This window comes from Pagrus pagrus (genome assembly GCF_965226575.1).
Source record: "Pagrus pagrus genome assembly, chromosome: 9".
Taxonomy (NCBI): domain Eukaryota; kingdom Metazoa; phylum Chordata; class Actinopteri; order Spariformes; family Sparidae; genus Pagrus; species Pagrus pagrus.
In genome coordinates, this window is record NC_140193.1 from 21572942 (window position 1) to 21593193 (window position 20252).

The 20252-nt window shown below is 43.6% G+C and overlaps 1 protein-coding gene across 4 annotated transcripts in view; it reads left to right on the top strand.

Moving 5' to 3' along the window:
• sox1a (SRY-box transcription factor 1a) overlaps nt 1-20252 on the top strand; it is an 81759-nt gene that overhangs the window by 19348 nt on the left and 42159 nt on the right. For 2 of the 4 annotated variants that reach the window (XR_014623209.1, XR_014623212.1), the window contains exon 2: nt 14901-15011. The exons of the other annotated variants lie outside the window; for them this stretch is intronic. The gene's annotated coding sequence lies outside the window, so the exon portion shown is untranslated. The remainder of the gene's footprint in view (nt 1-14900; nt 15012-20252) is intronic. 4 annotated transcript variants of the gene reach the window in all.

Genomic DNA, 20252 nt, shown 5'->3' on the forward strand with positions numbered 1-20252 from the left:
TGGGCCTACAAAGAAAAGGAGAGAGAGTGGGTCGAGTGTTATAGCATTGGAGCAGAAGGGAGTTGGGGGGGGGGGGGGGGGGGGTGACTCAGGAGAGCTGTACTTGTGTTTTCCTATTGTTAAACAACCTTCAGGAGAGAGGTAGCTACTACTAATATTACCAATCAGGCCCTCAGAGTGAAGGTCGAGACTAAATGATGGGGAGGCAGCATCTGTTAAAAAATCAGATTTCCTCCTTGTGTCAATGCTTCCACCCTCTTTCTTGTCGTCTTCCTCCTCTTTGAAATTTCACACAAGACAAACTTCTGCCTCCTTTGTATGACCAGATTTGTTCAGTGATCGCATCAGAGAGTTCCAGTGGCTCACATTTGGGCAGGGTTCAGATAGAGACTAGATGAGTCTTCCTCGGTGGTTCAACTTTAGCACCCATCACACCGTGGCGCACGATGTACTGAATGCATTCAGCATCCTATGCACACACTTGCTCAGCTGTTTGCTATCCTGAGTGTCTGGTCTCTTTCCCTCTCTCTGCTCTGCAGAAGCAGCTGCGGAGGAGCAGAGATAACTCTTAACTTTGTTTTGACACTTTTGATTAAGGACCATTGAAGGAACACCTGTATGGCGGGAGGGAACAATGCACCGAGCCCGTAGAGAGATTGATTTTGTGCATTAGAGAAGCAGCCTTTGTCTAAAGCCACGAGGCCCTTTGTTATGCTAACCAGCCGTGGAAGATTTCCAATTCAATTTCACCTGAACGCTGGTCAGCAGCGCGCTCCATTGTATGGCGTCCCTCGGGCCTGGCGGCCCCCCCACCACCGCTGCCACTGCTGCCTCTCCCCTGTCGTCTCTCAAACTGCAATTTAGCCGCTGAGGAGGGTGCGTGCGTGAGTTGGGGTGTGTGTGTGTGTGGAGGCGGGGTGGGGTGGGGGGGTAGGGGCGGCCTAGATTGACAGCCGACTGGATACTCTTGCCATAATATTCGCTGCATCCTGTCCTTGTGTGTGCAGTGGGCCGCGGAGAGGATCACAGTGAAATGAGATGATATTAATTATCCTAATCCTGATAGCTCTCTCTGGAACTCTGCTTCCACTCATCTGTCTCAGGAGAGGACTTGGATGGTCAGACAGAGAGAATGTCAGAGAAATGAAATGAAAGCCGACAGATTCAGTAGAGAATACTCGCAACAAAAACACTGCTCACTGAATAAGGTAGACTTGCTTTTCTGTCAAGCTTTTCTTTTCATGATTTCATGGCCGCTTAATTGTTCCTCTATTACAAATATTCCACTCTCATCTTGTAATTGTGAGGTCGTTTTTTTGCCTCTTTGAATATCTTAATTTGACATTAAGACCTGTAGGAATAAATATAGTTTAAAAATCCCAATTATCCAAGATTTCTCTTTTAATTGATAATTTTATTTGCCTTTTCAAATATAATTGATTTTACCTCCCAACTTTCTTCTGCTTTTGACATTCTCATGCACAAGCCTGCATGCACACAACATTTTGCAATTATTATTATTATATATTGCCAAAAATTTATTTTCTGATAAAACTAAACGGGGAGCCCTTTTTAATTGAATATCTCTGCAAAAGGAGCACTTGATAATTGAACCAGAGGGGAGAGGCGGGCAGCATGAATAGGCCTGTATTACATAGAGATTTGCATTAAGATCAAGTCTCTACAGTGATGAAATAACACAATGCGCAGCTGCAACCATTTACCCCGATACATGCATTAAGAGAAACTTCTTAACTCATTCATTATGCTTGATGATTGTATTATTTTAGTGGCGTCACACTCCAGTAGGCTGGGTTTGATAACATGCCTCTCAGAGCTCAAAGTCATTAATTAGTTTTTCCTTTTTTATCATAAAAGAAGCTGCTTGGTTCTGCTGAGTGAAATGCAACTTCTTGCAAGTCCTTTTTTGAAGTTTCAGTTAATGTATCCGTGAGAGTACAGACACCTCCTGGTTTTCGTGTTTGCTCTGTATTTGAGTGTATTGTACTGAGTGGGGAGTCCCGCACTCCTGTGTAAAATTTTTTATAATAACCATTCACATTAAGGCACCCAAACACAGCGTTGTTTGTGCAGTTGATTTCAGCACGTTTAAAATTAATTGATTTGTCGTCTATCTGTGCGTTTGCATGGTTGTTTTCGATTCTGATAGTTCTTTGTTCCGTAATGCAGCACATCAACACAAATGTGCGCACAGAAAGGCCCTAATCCTGGCCTGAAGTGGAGGTGCAGTATATTTAGAGCGCTTTTGATTGTGAAGGTTGTTATTATTGAATTTGAGTGACGATCACGGTCGTTTGATCATAAATCAATGCCTCGCTGTTCGTCGTGATACGCGCTTGAGGGGACGCAGGAGTGTAAAAATTGTTTCATGGGGCATTTTGCGTTTCTTGGTCTTTGAGGGGCCTCTTGTTTTCTCTCTTGAGCTCGCCCTGTAGCCTGATGAGACCCCTGCAGGCACCCCCCCCCCCCCTACACACACACACACACACAACACACACACATACACACTTACTCACATACACCCTGAAACCACTGCACCAGAAGAACTGAAGTGAGGAGAATAGCTGTTTACCCCTTGTGCCTGAGGTATCAGTGCCAGAATAGAGTGGCACATCTTCCCCCTCCGTCCCTCCCTCCCTCCCTCCTCCCTCCCACCCGCCCCCCACACCCCCACCCTTCAATAGGCTTGTGAAGTGTGAAGTATATTTTTGTTCTCGTGTTTTTATACCAATTTTAATTCCACAGCTGCATATCTGAGAAGCAGGATTTCCTTGGTTAGCTTCCCAGATTTTCTTTCTCTCCATCTTGCTATTTCCCTCCCTTATATCCTCCCTCTCCCTCACCCACCCCGTCTCCTTCTCCTACCCCTACAATCCCTAACCTCTCTGTGTCTCTCTTCCCTACACCACCCCCCCTCCCACCCCCTTCCGTTGCCTGGGGGCTGATTATTTTAGTGGAAATACCGCCATCGTGTATTGCTGCCAGATTCTGCCAGCCCGAGCCTCTGCCACCCCGCCCCTCCCTCCCCGCCCCCATACCCACATCCCTCCACTTAGAATAACCAATCTGATGATGTGACAGTTTCTTTCTCCCCGTAGAAAATCTGCCTCTAACCCTTTTTCTCTCTCTCTCTTGCGTTTTGGATTCCAGCGTTGTTTGACATGTTATGGAAGGGTTTCAGCTTCCCACCTCCGCAATCCTTATTCTATCCCAGGGAAGCGGTTGGCATGGGAATCTAATACTTGGCAAAGAGGGCAAGGAAGGAGGTGGTGATGGAGGGGAGGGGGTGATATTTAAAAAAAAAAATCTTTTTAAACACACTCCATCTCTGTGCAGTTTTCCTCACTCAGATATCTTCGTCATTTCAAGCATTGCATCTGATTTAAACTTTGATTTGACTGTAGCTTTCAGTTTCTTATGTTTTGAATTTTTTGCGCAACTTCACGCAAAGTTAAAACATCAAGATTGTGTCTGTGGGAGAGATTATTTCTATGTGTCTGAGTGCATGAGTTCATCTGTCGTCTTGTGTGTCATGTGACAATGCCAGTGGTCCTTGGCTCTTAGGTCGATGGTCATCAGGTGAAATCAGGTCCGGTTACAGAGCTTTAATGAGAGACATGAAAGCCTCTTTCTTCAAAACAGCGAGTGAGTTGTTACTCTGCTGTATCAGTCGGAGCCTGCGGTGAAGCCGACCTCGGTTAGCAGATAGGAATGAAACTAACCATTGTAATCATTATCTATTAATCTGCTAATTATTAATCTCTTAGTCTATAAAATGTAGAGGCGGACTGATACTGGGTATTTGGGTCCGGGTCAGATACCGATATTAGGAATGGAAAAAAGTCTGATATTGATATATCAGCCGAAAATCTTATAAACATTGAATATATTCATGAATGCACATTTTTTGCATTGGTCCCTCATATCTGGTTATCAAAAAGATATGTATGGAATCGAGGCCACATATATTACAGTGTACCAAGACTTTATTGTCCTAAATAACATCAGTGCACTGAAACAGTAAACTTCACTGGGAATTTATTAGTTCTAAATGACGGCAAGCATATTTTTCTGCATTATTATGTTTAAAAAAGAGGTTATATTGGTGCATATCGAACAACATATAAGCCAATACTGATATAACTGTGATAGGCCAATTTTAGGCCATCACATTATGATAATATTCGCTAGCCGATATCGGTCGGCAGTTTCCAGGAGCCCAAAGTTATATCTTCAGATTGCTTCTTTTGTCAAACCAAGAGTCCAAGACTCAAAGACTTTTGATTTACTATCATAAATAACAAAGAAAAGCAGCAAATGTTGACATTTAAGAAGCTGGAACCAGCTAAATTGATCAAAATAGTTGGCAATTAATTTTCTTTAGATCAGGTAATTAACAAATTGACTAATAGTTGCATTTGCAGACATGAAGCTGAGGCCAAAGCACGACTGAAGCCTCACACTCACACTAAAAATGCACCTTTAAAATCTTACTTTGCCAACCGGTATGATGGTGGTCATCAACAAATTTTTTGTCATCAGCTTCATTGTCATGTAATCATTCAGTTAGAATTTACCAATTATGATTCACTTATGTGAGTTTAGGTTATTTTCGGCACAGGGTAAGCCTGGAAGAGGTTAATCAACGCTCTCTTGTTACATTGTCTCAGTTAACGTATTGCCCAAAAGTGCCCCTCTCTCTCTCTCTGTCTCTCTCTCTGTCTCTCTCTCTCTCTCTCTCTCTCTCTCTCTCCCGGTCTCTCTCTCTCTCTCTCTCTCTGTTTCTCACAATAGCTCAGCCTTGGTGGGATCTGGCTGCCTACAGATAACTGCAGTCTTTGTGCAAACCATTCTAAGCAGATACATACTGTACCATTCAGTTAGGTTATTTATTTGTCCACACTGATCATTTACATGCATTTCCATCATACGTCCATGAACAGATATGTTTATTTAGTCACAAATCTGCGTGGTTTTACAGCGCACATCATGCACATAAAAGGGATCACACGGTGGTACAGATGTAAAATAGCAGTAATTTAATCTCGTCCCAATCAACTGCTCACGACATGTCCAATCTGCAAATGCAAATGGGCCACATATGCGTTGCATTGCGGCCCATATTAACATGTATGGGAGAGGAGATGGGTGCAGATAGCCCCATCTACAGCGAGTTGTTTATCAATGTGTGGCTCCTCTCGGCATGCAGAGCAGCCTGGCGGCCCCCAGTGTGAGGCTGAGCAGGCAGAGCTGTCATTGTTTAACGCCTCCCCTGATTAGTTTACTCTCGCCTGATTAGAAATTAATTAAAATGATGACACAGATCCCAGCAGAGGAGAAGGAGAGGGAGGGGGAGGAGGAGGAAAATGAGGGATATGTGTAGGGGAGGGGAGGGGGGTCGAGGTGAAAAGAGGGTTAGTGGTTTGTTGGTGACGTCCATTGGGAAGGGGTGATGTTAAGTCAGGGAGCTTTTAGCAGGAGAGTGTGCAGTAGGGAGGGATTTGGTGTGGAGAGTGTGGCAGGCATGAGGGGGTAAGTGTTTTGGGGCAGAGGGGGGGTGGCATGCAGGGAGTGGTGCTCTGGCGGGGGACAAACATGGCTTAATGAGTGACTCTTGTCGCAATCAGAACATCGTTTCCTCATGCATTCTAATGAGCTGGATGTTGCAGTGGAGATCGGTTCACGCTCTAATTTATTCAATATATTTTGTGTATTCACCCCTGTTTATTTAATAACGGGGACTGCGCACATTAATCAACATCTCAGCCATCATCACATCAGCGCAAATATTCCAGAGTGAGTTTTCTCCTCTGTTCTGCCTGGGTCATGTCACAGCTTCTCAGGACTGCTATCTGCTTCTTGGTTATTGCATCTGCAGACGTGCTGCTGAGTGTTGCCGTGCAAGTCAGAACAAAAGCTTTGAGTATTACATCGAGGCCTGATAGCATCGCGGTTGAGCAAATATCAGTGTTGTAAACATTTGAGTGTGTAGCTGAGGCTTACATGTCACCCATGGATGAGCCTGTAATTCTCTCCGCTAATAATTCTCCCTGGAGTCCCGCCCCGTTATCCCACCACAGCCTGTTTGTTGCCTCTCTCCCCTCTCCCTCTTGTGTTTTCTTCCCCTCTGTCGTTGTCTCAGTGAAGGCTGGGCTGACCAGAAGGCTGACTTTTAATCCACAGGGAGATTTTCAAAGTTGAGCCTTCTTAGTAACCAACTTTTGATCTCTAACATCAACTTCTGCTTTTCCCTTTGGCCTCAACCTTTTGCTCTCATTTTGTCCATTGCACTGCAGTGTTTCTCCGTTTTTCTACCTTTTTTTTCCTCTTATCCATGTCATAATGTAATCAAAGGGTTGGAAAAGGTAGTGCATGAGGCCGTGTGTGTGTGTGTGTGTGTGTGTGAAAGGGCCGTGTTGTGCAGAGACTAGTGGGTTTCCCATAGCAATGAGGGCCAGTGGTTCTCCTGGTAACCTAATTGGCATGTGTTTCCTGGCAGGTCTTATTGTGGCCTCTCCTAATCACTGTCCCCAGCCCTAACAAGAGCGACCTACAGTATTGCTGCTGCACTGAAGGAGCATGTCTTTTGTTGTTTTATTTCTTTTTCTTTCTTCCTCTTGTCTGTCCTCATCCCCCTCGTCCTAACAGAGGGACTCGTTGAGACGGCCTGATTACCACAGTCAGATCCAGAAATGCGTGCGTGTGTGTGTGTTCCCATGCATGTGTATATGAATGAGCTTGCCGTTTTTTCCCTGCTATAAAACCAGTTGGTTTATTGAGGCAGACTCCTGCCCAACTGAGCATGTAAACCCTAATTGGGAAATGCTTTAAATAATTTCTAATTAGTACAAGTGTGGTAATAATTGGCTGGGTAATCTGAGGATTAATTAGCGGTGTTGTGTATGTGTGTGAGTGAGTGACTGTGAATGAGAGCATGCGTGTGAGCACGTGCATGGGTCATTGTGTTCGCGCACATATGCGTGTGTGTCTTTGTGTGCGTATGCGTGTGTGCGCTCACGGACACACTCAGCGAGGCCTGGACGGGCGGTTGAATAGACCCCGGGTTCTGCAGCCTGCTAATGGAATCCTGCCCACTCAAGGAGGTCTGTGGAGGAGGGAGGCCAAGACAGAAGCACTTTGTTGGCCAAGTTGTACTGTGGGTGGCCCCCCCTGGGCCCACCCCCCCTCTTATGACCCCCACCTTATTTAACAGCCGCCCCAGCCCAAGCCCCAGCCCCAGCCCACTGCTCTCATCTTCTTTCTTTGGCTAAATGACATGTTTTATTTTCTTTGACCCAATATGCTCCCGAGCCCGGCTGCTGCTCCCCCTCTCCCTGTTTTTACCTCGCCGTATTCTTCTGCCACTTTCTCCTCTCCAGTCATGTTCACCCTCTTCTGCCCACCTCCACATTTCCCTCTTCCCATCCTCCTGTGGAGAAGAGGGGGCGAGCTAGCGCCGGGCTCTTGAGCTGTGTACTTCCACCTGGTCTACCCTCTAATTACTGCATCCTTTCTTTTGAAAAGAAGAAATGGAGGGAAAAAAGAAGGAAATGAAGAGCAAGAAGAGTACAACCACTTGTTGCTCCAAGCGTTGCTTTTATAACACTCCTCATTGAATTGGCGTCATTGAGCAACAAGATCATAAGCTTTTAAGGATTCATTGGATTAGGAATTTATATTTCCCAAAAAGCTTTACTTTGAAAAACATTTCAAGCTCTGTATTGCAAAGGATCTCATTGTTATTGTTATCAATATAGTTATCATCCTCAATATTATACTAAGTCTCCACTCTAACCTATTGGGAAGTTTCTCTATGCATCTTTATCTCAGCGTTCACATTGTAAAACACTCTCCCTCCCTCTCCGTCACCTCCTGCCTCCCTTCTCTCACCGTCTTTCTGTGTGACAGATGGCTGTCAAGGCCGTGCAAATGGAAAGCAGTAAGCAAGTAAACAAACAAGCCGGGATCAATATGAGAGACTAATTGAACAATGACACAAACAGTTCCGCTGAAGCCGGCCTCTTAGTCATTTGTGGGTCTATATGGCTGTCGCCAAGCTTGAAAAGTGCGGCTGGCAGGCAAGGCCAGTTTGACGCTGCTTTGTAGCCACGTATTTGATGGCTCACAATTAATGTTATTGCAGTTTATAATACTGATTTATACATAATAAATAATTTATGGAGAAGCATTAAGAGAGGAATACATTCAAAAATAAGACATGTTGAGTTCTTTTTGTGTTTTTACAGATGTGATTTGGATTTGTTTTGAGTTTTAAATGTAAGATTTGAGGTAGATGAGGTCGCATTTTTATTAATTGGCTTCAAAAAAGTGTATGCTTGTACTAGAGCCCAACTGAAACTTGATTTTTTGAGCCCTCAAACGTTGTTATCAAACACTTGTGACAAAGATATGTATCAGAGGCACAATATTTATGTTTGAAAATAAACTTTATTGTCTAAAATGATTTCATTACTAACTATAAGAATGAAAGTATGTGCTGACGAAAAACTGAACTGTCCTATTTCTATCCTCTCTAAACGTGGCATCTACTGCACCTTATTTGCTTCATTGCGTGTTTCTGTGACTGATAACACACTGATTTAGCTAATGGTGCTTAAAGGTGCTTATCACTTCCTGGCTAATCTGGTTAGCGAGATAGATTTACAAAGGTGGTAGATTTATTGTGGCAGAACATCCCTCCAATGCTAACGCGGCTCACACACATGTGGGTTTTACAGTAGGGTTTAAAACTGTCCCCATTTTCTAAGTGATGTATACTCAAACCATGAGGCTAGCCCCGGTGCCTGGCCCATTCTCTGACATTTACTGGGCTGGTACAAGGACGTACCCTTTCCCCTTCCCCTCCTCTTCCTCCCATTCCTCCCAGTTAATCAGACTGGTGTGAAAAGGAGGCTGATAAGCCCATTGTCTGGCTGACAATGTCTTGGTGATAGGCCCGTAGTGGCCAACTGGATGGTGCTCTGTCCCCTCTCCTTCCTACATCAACGCATCCCACATTTCCTCGTCCTGAGCCCCTCTGTCCTCGCCCCCTCCTCCCTCCTCACCCCTTTATCAACCCCTCTTCACCCTTTTCTCAAAACTCTCTTACCCCCCCTTCGCCTTTGCCATGCCCGCGCCTCTCCCTCCCTGCAGCCCCGTGCTATCCCTCCCTGACCCTTCTCCTCTCTCCCCTCTCTGCTCACCCTTTCCTCTTCTCCATTGAGCGGTGCAGAGCCACCAGAGGGAACTCATTAGTGCACTGCTCCCAGGTTAATTGGCTAGCTCAAAGAAAAGGACTGAGAAAGAAGAAATGAATGAGAAGAACACCCACTCTGTCCAGGGAGAAAAGGGAATCGACCTGTGTGTTTCTCACGCTGGCAGCTCCTCTAAACAGTGATGCAGCTGCTGTCAGGCCAGATGTGATCCTCTCCCACTGATTAGTGCTGCAGTCCTGCTAACTGTGCATGCAGAAGGGGCAAGGCCTTGGCCTCTATTGTTGGATTTATCTACCGTGGAACTATGTAACAAATCTGTAAGGCGCCCCATGTGACACGTTCATATTTCTCTAAGAAAGGAAAAACGATAACATCAAGCTGAATTGAAAGTGTTATCCACTGGCTATCTGGATGAGTCTATGCAGAGATGGCGGCTGCGGTCTTGCGCGCGTCCATGCAGCTGTCCACGAGAGACAGTGCACATGGCACGGCCCTCCATGTCCTGAGAAACAGAGGGAAATGACTCTTGAGGGAGTGTGTTGTAGGAGTGGTGCTTGTGACAATACCAGGAGTGTGTGAGTGGAGTCTGGAGTGCTGTCCACTCTTTAATTAGCCACGCCGCTTCCTGTCACCTTGGGCAACCAGCACATGGCGGCCAGAAAAAGACTGGCCTCATAATGTCAAAACAGTCATAAATAAATCAAGATTACATTACAGTCATTTTGGAAGATGCTGTGGCTGGAGCAAAGTGATTGAAATCATTTATCACCTCAATAAAAGGATATTTCTCAACACTGATATGTTTTACTATATGACCAATGTGCTAAATCCCCTGTATAATAAATAGGTTATACATTTCTACATGAACTTAAATGCTTAAATAACAAATTCAGTTAGTTTTTGATTACAGTTTGCAAGGAATTATTCATTTGGATATCAGACATTTGCTTGTGGTATGATTCAAAAAGCTATAATACCGAACCATCCAATCTCGACAGATGCTTTTGTCCAAGAGGATAATGTCTTCCCCAATGGGAAGAATTTGGAGATCTTTATTATCCCACAATAGGAAATACCTGAGTAGCAAAATGGCATAAAAACCTATAACTTATTATATAAACACGATAAGATTATAAGACAAGTGACAATGTTAAAAGTGTTCTTACACTTGCGATTAAAGGTCCGTGTGATTTAAAAAAAGAGACATCCTGCAACAATAAGAACAGTGATGAGATAAAGTGTCGAGCTGAGCGAGCAGCCATGAGCCAGTGTTGTGATGCATTAAATTTCAGAGCGTTTATTGCACAGGTGGTGAATGAAAACTTGAACCTGTTGCACCTGATGTTTTAGAAACGTGAATCTCCAGCAAGGCGGGAGGACGTCAAAATACCTAAAGAGAGAATGGTCCGGATTTGTAAGGATGGATTTAGCTTTTTGGCTATGAATGTCTGACAAAGAAAGCAGATTTTATTCGCCATCTTAACAGTATTTCCAAACAAATCGGCGAGAGGGTCAGAAATGATCCATTTAGCCTCAGCAGAAAATGTAGCCGTGTTCGCCCTATTGCGGATGTGCTCTTTCAGAGTTTGTGTACAGAGGGGAGGGGATTGAGCTACCAACCTTACACCTGAGCTTCAGCCTAATAGATGTAATTTTATTGAAGTAGGTTCCTTTAGGTTCAACCTTATGGAGGAGTTCAGTGTAGTGTGTTGGATTATGTGTAGACAAAGTGCTGGTGGAGGACATACATCCCGTCTTCCCTCTCTTTCTCCCTGTCTCTCTGTCTCTTTCTCTCCGGTGAGATGATAACAGGATCAGTGGTTTGCTGGGCTTCAGCCAGCGCAGGATCATATTCATATGAGAGGGGTTGAGACTCTCTCCAGATTGGCTGCTGTACCTGACAGAGTGTGTGTGCGTGTGTGTGTATGTGTGTGTAGGGGGGATTAGGAGTCGGGATAGCAACAACGCTAGTCACAAGCTCATCTTTTGCCGTCTTCACTTCTCCTCTGGATCTGCCTTGGTTTGTTGGACATCGCTACTCCTTGCAATCCCCCCTTTCTCCTCCTCCTCTTCTTCCTCCCACCACCAACACACACCGAACGCACACACACACACACGCACGCACGCACACACACACACACACACACACACACACACACACACACACACACACACACACACACACACATACGCTCACACACCACACACTAACCTCCCCCCTTGTCTTTTCAGCTGGGAGAGAGAAAGCAAAAAGCAAGACAGGGGGGCACTGCATAGATTCGCTGCCATTGTGTGTCAATCATTCTGTCTGTCTGTGTGTGTGTGTGTGTGTGTGTGTGTGAGAGAGAGAGAGAGAGAGAGAAAGAGAGAGAGACCTTGCCTTCAGTGATTAGCTCTGTCAATGCTGGGCTCTTGCTGCTTACAGAATAATACAGTAAGGCCTTGAGGAGCAGGAGGGTGAGGAGAGGAAGGTGGTCTGCCTATAGGCCTGACGGCTCAGCGGTCAATGGTTTCCCTTATTGTGTGTGTCTATATGTGAGTGTGTGAGAGAAAGAGAGAGACTGCGTTTGGTCATCTGTCTTCTGGACTATCTGTTTGTGTGGGAGATTGTATTTTTGCAAGGCAATTCAAGCTGAGTTACTTGGTTTTGTTAGACAATGCATGAAATAAGAGGTGGATGTCTGAGAGTCAAAGTGTGCACACATGAAAAGAAAATCTAACAATTAGTGCAGTCAGATCGCACACACACTCACACACACACACACACACATCAGGTATGCCCTCATCTCCTGGTCAGTAAGCTGCATGCACCCTTCCCCTCTCTCTCTCTTTTTATTCTCTTGCTCTCCGTCTCCCTCAGACACACACACACACACACACTCATGCACACACATCTTTTTGCTCATGTCATAAGTGGGTGTGCAGAGTATCGCCTTGAGCTGCAGATGAACATGAAATAAACACAAACTAGGGTAGTGACAGTTTTAAATCGGCTTTAGATCACTATGAAAGGTAAAGGATTAGGATGCTTTTTCCAGTCCTGAGGAGATAGGACGCAGTCTTGGAGGAGAGCCCACTCCTCTCAGCCCACTGCGGGCCGGGTGTCTATCTTCTAATCTTCTAAAGCACTCTTACACCATTTGCATGTAGTATGGCCTACATAGTTTGCATATCTGCCTGTATATACAGACTGTGGTTTGAAAAAAACCCCAGATCTTTTACACAATGATGAGAGAATAATTTGTGTGATATAGTCATCAATTTCACCCTGTTTTTGTTTTATTATTACCTCACTATCCACATTACAATTTCTCCTCTGGAGGCTGTTTTTTTTATTTGGGAATGCATTTTTTTTTCTATTAACAGAATTCAATTTTTTTGTATCAAACCTTTTAGTTTCAATGTAGAGCCTATGTGCTTTTTGTGTGGCCTTCAGATCATTTGAATTCTCCCTTTAATACAAATTTATATCTGTGCTTCATGTATTATTTCATAAATGACACCATAAGTCGTTTATTTTTTTTTTACACCTCAATAATTTTCATCTCATGTCCATTAAAGACTAAATATTTAATGTCATTTCTAAAATTAAGATTTTGAACCCATTTTCTTATAAAAATGGGAGACAAACGTTAACAGAACTTTTATAACAAGCCAGGCTGTTTAATTTAATCCATGTTTAGTCAATATCTAATCGCTCTCTAATTGTGAATATATAGTGTACCGTGTGTAGGCCGTCTTTTGATTACCGTGGGTTTTGTCAGCTTTTTTCCAACCAAATCAGGCATGAAACCGTCCCGGGAAGACGTTTTATTTATTTATTTTTTTATTTTATTTGTCCCTATAATGCTTTTCTCTCACTTTCCCTTTCGAGTGCACGGAGGGAACTCGCAACCAAATCAAATTAAATTTTCTATTGAAAATGTTGCTCTTGTTATTCAGATGCTGGTTTAGGGTCTTTTGTGTGAATCTAATTATTCTCCACTATCAGGACGGTCCACAGGGTAATTAGTCACTTCTCACCAAAGTCCTCCCTGCATCCTCAGATTCTTATCACCCTAACTCTGACATTTTAAAAAGAGACATTTTTGTCTCTTTTATGATAGTCTGGAGTTTTTTTTTTATTCCTTCACGCTCGCTTATTTTTTTAAAGCAATTTGGTGCGATACAGTGTGCGCGTAAATAGCCACTGCTTTCTGAAAATCCGCCTGCCTCTCAATTGTGTCGGAGTGGTGGATAAAAAAAACAAAAAAAAACAAAAAAACGACGTTGCTGGCTCTGTTAGGGATCCTGTTTTTGCAGACAAGCAGAAATGTTGCGCCGTGCCAATCAGAGCAATAATGCCGCGCAGAGTTGGGAGGTGAGGAAACAAGCGAAGGAGGAACAGTGGCCCTGAAATCAAAAGGAGCGCATGAATAGGTGCTTTAAGGTCCGGCCGCGGCGAGAGGTCCGGTGCAGGAGGACAATTCAGCGCCTGCACGGCTCTCAATGAACTGCAACACTTGCACTTGGGAGGAAATTGGTAAATTTGAGTGGCGGTAATGGTCTCCAGAGTCTCTCTTACAGGAGACCCGGAGACGTGAAGGCAAATTCTCCTGTCAAACAGCGACAAAAAAAAAATTATCACCTCGAATATCATAGACATGAAACTGTAAAGTTCTTATAGGAGTATTGAAATAATGTCCTGTGATCAGATGTGATCAGGATTAACACTGTTTACTTTTTTTTTTGTTCACTCTTTTTAAAATAAACACAACTTCAGCTCCAAACCTCTGTTTCATATTTAATTGCTGAAAATCGACTCTACTACTGATTGCTGCACAGCATGACATGATTTTTTTTCTTCTTTTTTCTCTGCAAGCATTTATGTTATTTTTGGTCCACCTGTTTGCCTCTGTTGTTTTCAAGAGCATTTTTATTTTATTTTTTGTGGAGTGTGGACTAATAATGAATCCGTGTAGTTGGTGATTAGGTATGGCCGACCCCCCCGGTTGCAATTTAAAAGATAACCTCACAAAATCAGTTTAAAAAAAACCTTTTGATGCAACAGCAACAAGCACATTTTCAGTAGTTGAAGCTCAGCAGTCTAAATTAGATTTTTCACTGGACTACCTCTGCTTCTTCAATCCATAATGCTCATTTCTGCCACCTGTAGGCTGTGACCTTTAGGTAACAGGGGAGTCGACACCTCCATAAAAATGCCTGAAATATTTATGTGCATCAAATCTAATATCCAGCCAAACAGTCTGAGGAGGCAGCTAAAATATGAGTCATGTCCATTAAATAATAAAACACCCACACAGACGGGAGACAGGAGAGCAGCGGTCAGATCAGCAGATCATGGCTCAGGCTCGATCACACTGACAGCTGGAGCAGTGATGACTTACCAGTAATTAAGATGGGACGATAACAAAAGCAGCACAAGTGAACAGACGCACCTTACGTGTGCGTCTGTGATGCGGCAAGTTTTGCATGTCTGTACGTGCGCCCGCAAATATCCATTTATTTGTGTTTAATACACTACCTGGCAAGTGTTGATAATATGTGATTTTGTTGGTTTTCGCAAAGAGAGGATGGTGGTGATGGTGGTGGTGGGGAGGAGTATGAGAAGGAGGGTGTTTTCTAATCAGAGTCACTGTCGTTTTTGTTGTCACCTGCTCCCAGACAGACAAAGTGGCATTTCCTGACTGTTCCCATCCCCGTCTGAGTTATCTGACACCCAAAAATACGGCTAACGGGGAAGCAGGGAGACGAGGCACCCACAGCCTTATCCCGGTAAGGAGATGGCTTCTTATCAGATCAGGCTAGGAAGTTTATTTTATGGAGTAAATCTGTATAGAGGGGATAAAGAAATGACACATCCCTTGCGGACACAAAGGGAGAAGGAGATTAGTCCTCCAGCAGCATATATGGCTTTAGTTCAACCTGACAGGCAGCGGATTGAAAGGTCATGAAATAATAATCCCCCTATTCTTCCGCTCTAATCCTACGAGGGTGTGTTTCACTATGGGAACGTATGGGCTGAGGCTATGTGCTGCAGGGTGGATGTTCATTTTGTGTTGTCACTGTATTTAGATAGGCATCCAACACTGATTTAAATTAATTAGACTAATTATGATTGAAGAGGGATTTTTTATGATGAATGTCACTGCCAGTGCGTCTGTCTCTGATGTGTTTTTTTTTTTTTTCTATTTTTGTAAGTCATGTTTGTACATATGCTGGAGGTTATTTTCTGTGTGCCTGGCTTATTTTAAATCAAACATGTTGGAGGTTAAAGGGACATTGCAAAAAAAATTAAAATCTCCCTTTTCCTCCACCGTTTCACACACACACACACATATCAAGCATCAGGTGTGATGCAAACAAACACTCTAACCTACTGCGTGAATGTCAGTTTGCATGCATGCACAAGGGAAACGGGTGCAGATTATGCCATTTAGGGAAGTGTGATCCAGAACGGTGGATGTGTGTGTGCGTGGGCATGTGTTATGTGTTTGGAGTGTGGTGGGTAGAGAGGTGAAGGGAGGAGGGGAGGGGAGGGGGGTCGAGTCTGCCCAACAGCCCGATAATCAAGCATCGAAAATGAGAGAGAGAAATTCAATGCAAACTAATGTGTTCCACACAATTACTCGATTAATAATTCTTATTCCATTACAGTGCCATGGAGACTCAGAGAAAGAAAGAAAGGGAGAGAGATGGTGGGAGAGAGAGATTTTCAGAAACGGGGACGGAGACGAGAGAGAGGGGAGGCGGGAGGGGAGGGAGGGGGAGAGAGAGAGCACATCAGGCTAAGAGATCTGCAGTGGCTGTATATTTCCCAATGCCTAGTTAAGGCAGCAAGGCAGGGGTCAGGAAACTTAATTATAGCGTAAGTGGATAGAAACTGCAGAATGATAAAGAGAAACATGCAGACAGATTGGAATGGCAAGGACAGGTTTAATACTATTTTCTCCTGTCTGCTTCCCTCCCACAATACAAGCCAGACCCGCAATCACACAAGGAAACAGCCCATACACCCCGCCTGACAATAACACTAATGCATATCAAAATTACATACTCGACAACTGCGAGGCATTTTGCATGACCACTATTACTTTCCAATTTTGCGAGTTCAAGAAAATACATATCCCATGTAATGGTGATATCAGAGGAACTTATTTCCATGCTGCGTGTGTCAGAGCTCCAGATAAGCCTTCACCTGTGGTCCAACAAGAGTTATTAAACCATATCTACCACCGGCTGAATAAATATTTCTAATTTTTAGGATCCGCCATTAATTCCTCATCCTCTCCTCTTTATTTATTTTCCTTAATATCTCATAGTCCAGATATTTTGAGGAAGCCACATGTGTGTCTTCCACGTGTCTTGATTTGGATTTCAAATCAGCGGGCCTCAATGGGGCGGCCAAATACACACCGTCCGCCGCACGAGCTCTGCAATCTATTTGCACCGCGTAAGATTTGCATATCTGCAGCTCATGAAGCAAGGCTTTAATTTCCTCCTGCTGGAGATAAACATCACCTTGTTGGAGCAGATGGGCGGAGGCAGGATGGGGTCAATGAAGAAGAAGCAGGACAATGGCGCTGGTTCAGGCACTGAATGGCCAGAAGTAATAAAATTGCACAATTTCCATACCGCGGCCATTTTTTTTTTGATAAATTAGGATCAAATGTGATATAAGGAGATTCTGAAAAATTCTGAGAGGTGGAGGATGGGTGCATTATATTCAGTTGTTGCATGTTTGTAGCATACATTACCACATTTGTGACTGACAGTATCCTCCTCATTTGTGCACAAGGTGAAAAATCACTTCTTTTGACCTGATCTTTAATGTCAAGTGATATTTCATGTCAGCTCCGCTTATAGCGTCATCCTCGTGTATATTGTCTTGGTCAATGTCTATATTGAACATAATTAATACTCTCTGTACAGCTAGATTCTATTTCTTGCTCCTGTTGACATATTGTACTGATCCCACTATGAAAGGTGCCATTTTCTATGAATTAAAGTGTCAACTAAGCACCTTTCTTATGACAATATTAGACACAATGGAAATGATTAATTAGCTCCACATAGATGGAGTTTAATCAGTGTCTGAGCTTGGATTTACATGTAAAGAGGTAAATTGGACCTAAGGTTAAGCGAAGTGAACTTTTCTTAATTTTAACTTATAGCCTGTGCAGTGTGGGAGCTCACACATTGTTGTACGCCATTTGTATTAGAGAGGGGAGACGGGGATGGCAAGAATAGTTTCTGAATACTGAGCAGCTCATGCGGGAGTTATGTAAACCTCTTGTTGTTTGGATGTAGGAACCTTGTAATTAAAGTACTTCTACAGGGGACGGTTCCGCTTTCTGCCTCGTGGAGAGCCGGGGCGAGGCTGGAGGTTACAGAGGGTTGGAGGAGGGGGAGGTGGATGAGGTGGAGAGAAGAACGTTCCTGTCTTTTATTAGCTCCCATTATCTTGTATTTATTTATTTATCAAAGAGACCAATGCAAATCAGGATCCCAAGTCATGGATCCAGCTAATGACACAGACGAGAGTAATTAATTTAAAAAAAGCACACACACACACACAAGCGCACACATTATACATGTGCGAACCCTCATGTAACAAGTTCATCTGATTTTCAAAGACGCCACGCGGTCGGATGAGGCGAGAAGAGAGAGGAGAAGGCAAGAAATCTGCATCACAGTGTTAATTTAATCAGACTTCAGTAATACCTCTTCTTCTCCTCTCTCCCCGGGCAGCTTGCGGTTTCTCTGCTAGCTTGAGGAGAAGATGAAGGGAGCTTTCAGCCTCTTAGAAGATGAGGGTTAAAGAACGGAGAGATTAAGGAAGTGAGAGTGCGACTGAAAAGAGGGCCGGGGATTATGTCATCTACAATTGATGTGCTCTCTTAATGTACCTTTAAACATGTGCCACTGGGGCCTGCTTTTATAATGTCTATTCACTCATGGGAAGGAGAGGGGGTTAAAGTATTACCCCAGGAATACTTTGCAACATATGTGTGGCTCCTGTATTGAGTGTAGTTATCAGGGTTTATGTCACTTTGAAATGTATACGGCGTGTGGAGAGATCGTCTTTGTCAAAGGAAGTCCATTTCTGCTCGGCTTCCCATACGCTGCCATGCGTTGTACTGATCTCCATATCAAAAAAGAGATCCTTTATCGAACGATCACTGGGACAAAATGTGTCTTTATTCCACGTCTTCAGCTCCAATGAAAATGTTCCCGCAATCTAGTCCAACTTGGACTATGAGCAAAGGATTTATTAAATTGACGGATTCTGCTCAAACCGCTGAATGAATTGTCTCTCAAATTGCTGCTTGTCTCAACAAAATGACAGCGTAGAGTGTGTGTGGAAGATCTGCAGATCTTATCCATAAGAATGTTATGGGGTTAAGTGTACTTGGAGGTGTGTGTGTGTGTGTGTGTGCGAACATACACTTGTCTGAGTGACTGTAGTGTGTGCAACCATTCGATTAAACCCACAGCTATCACTAACCGGATTAGCTGAGTGGACAGCAGAAGTCTATCATTGCTTATTGATTTCCTCTGATTCCCATCAGCCCATCAGGGCAGGACATTCTGTGAGTGGCCCCTGAGGGACTCGCTGCTGCTGGGCTGAGGTTAACGTATCTAAGAGGCTTCAAAGCAGGCACCCATCTTTCTGTGTCAGGAAAAGTCAAATAAGTCAAAGCTATCAGGGGCAACAGATGTTCCCGTCTCTCCTCCCTGTGTGAAAAATACAGTTCGACTCCATCTCAAGTGAAACACAGGGATCAATCTAATCAATAAATCACTGAGACAGTGTTGAGGAACAGTAAGCAAGTCTCTCCTGACATTGCGGAGGACAGGGCAGTCCTTTTCTGTCGGTGGTCAATTTTTTCGTCAAATTAAACAATGAAATCATTGGCTTTTTGTCCTACCCCTGCTAAAATCTCTCCTGCTTGTATGTCACAGTTTGTGTTAACAGCAATTCAGCTGGATTTATACGTGACAGGAGTGGAAATATAGATCCCCATGGCGTAGGTTTTGATTTGTAGTTCAGCGTCTGATTTCACTCCATGATATCACCACCACAACACTTAACAGGTATATCATATGTGATTAGGCTGCGTTGTACTTCACACTCAGTGGGCACTTTATTGGGTACATTGGTACAATCTAATGCAATCGGATACAGCTGTTCTGCCCTTAAGTCTAGTTTTATGATGCATATAATGTTATGTTTTCATGGCTTGTGACGTTTTGATTCAATTGTATGATTTAGCACTGAGGTCATCGTAAGTCGTTGTGTTGAAATTACTTACATTCTGTCCCCCTTCCAAAAAATTAGAAACACTTCTCAATATAATGCAACCTTTGAATGTGACCTATTTATACACATATAAAAGAATATACACATTTCAGTCTCGCTAAAATCTTATGTGCTTCCTGAACATAGATTTTTTTGTGGATTGCATTAACCAACAAAGTGGCCACTGACTGTATACTCCTCACTGTAACACTGCTTTCTTCTTCTTCTGCTTCTACTCCTACTCCTGCTCCTGCTCCTGCTCCTTCTCCTACTTCTTCTTCTTCTAATTGTGTCCAGTTTGGCTGGGTCTGCACCTCATGGACCTAGTGCTGCAGCTGGCCCTGTAGGTGGTGAGTCTATGGAGGTGCAATAGCTGCCCCAACAACTGTTGGTGTATTCTGTTTGGACAATTAAAAGCTGTGAATCATTGTACTCCAGTCACTTATTTTCCCAAGGATTTTCCTGTCCTCGAACTGAGAAGCACCTCATTCAGTACTGATTTATACTGCTTGAAGGTGAACAGAGAACCCTGTTTCAGCTGTGAATTTATCACCTGTGAAAGAGAGGTTCAACTAGTGTCCTACTTTTTATACTTGAAATTGAACTCAGTCTCGGCTATTTTATCTCGACTGAGGAGGGGCCACATACAAGTTAAGAGCTAGCAGCAAAAGTTATTTTTTCAGGGGTATTAATATAATGCGTCAACAACAATC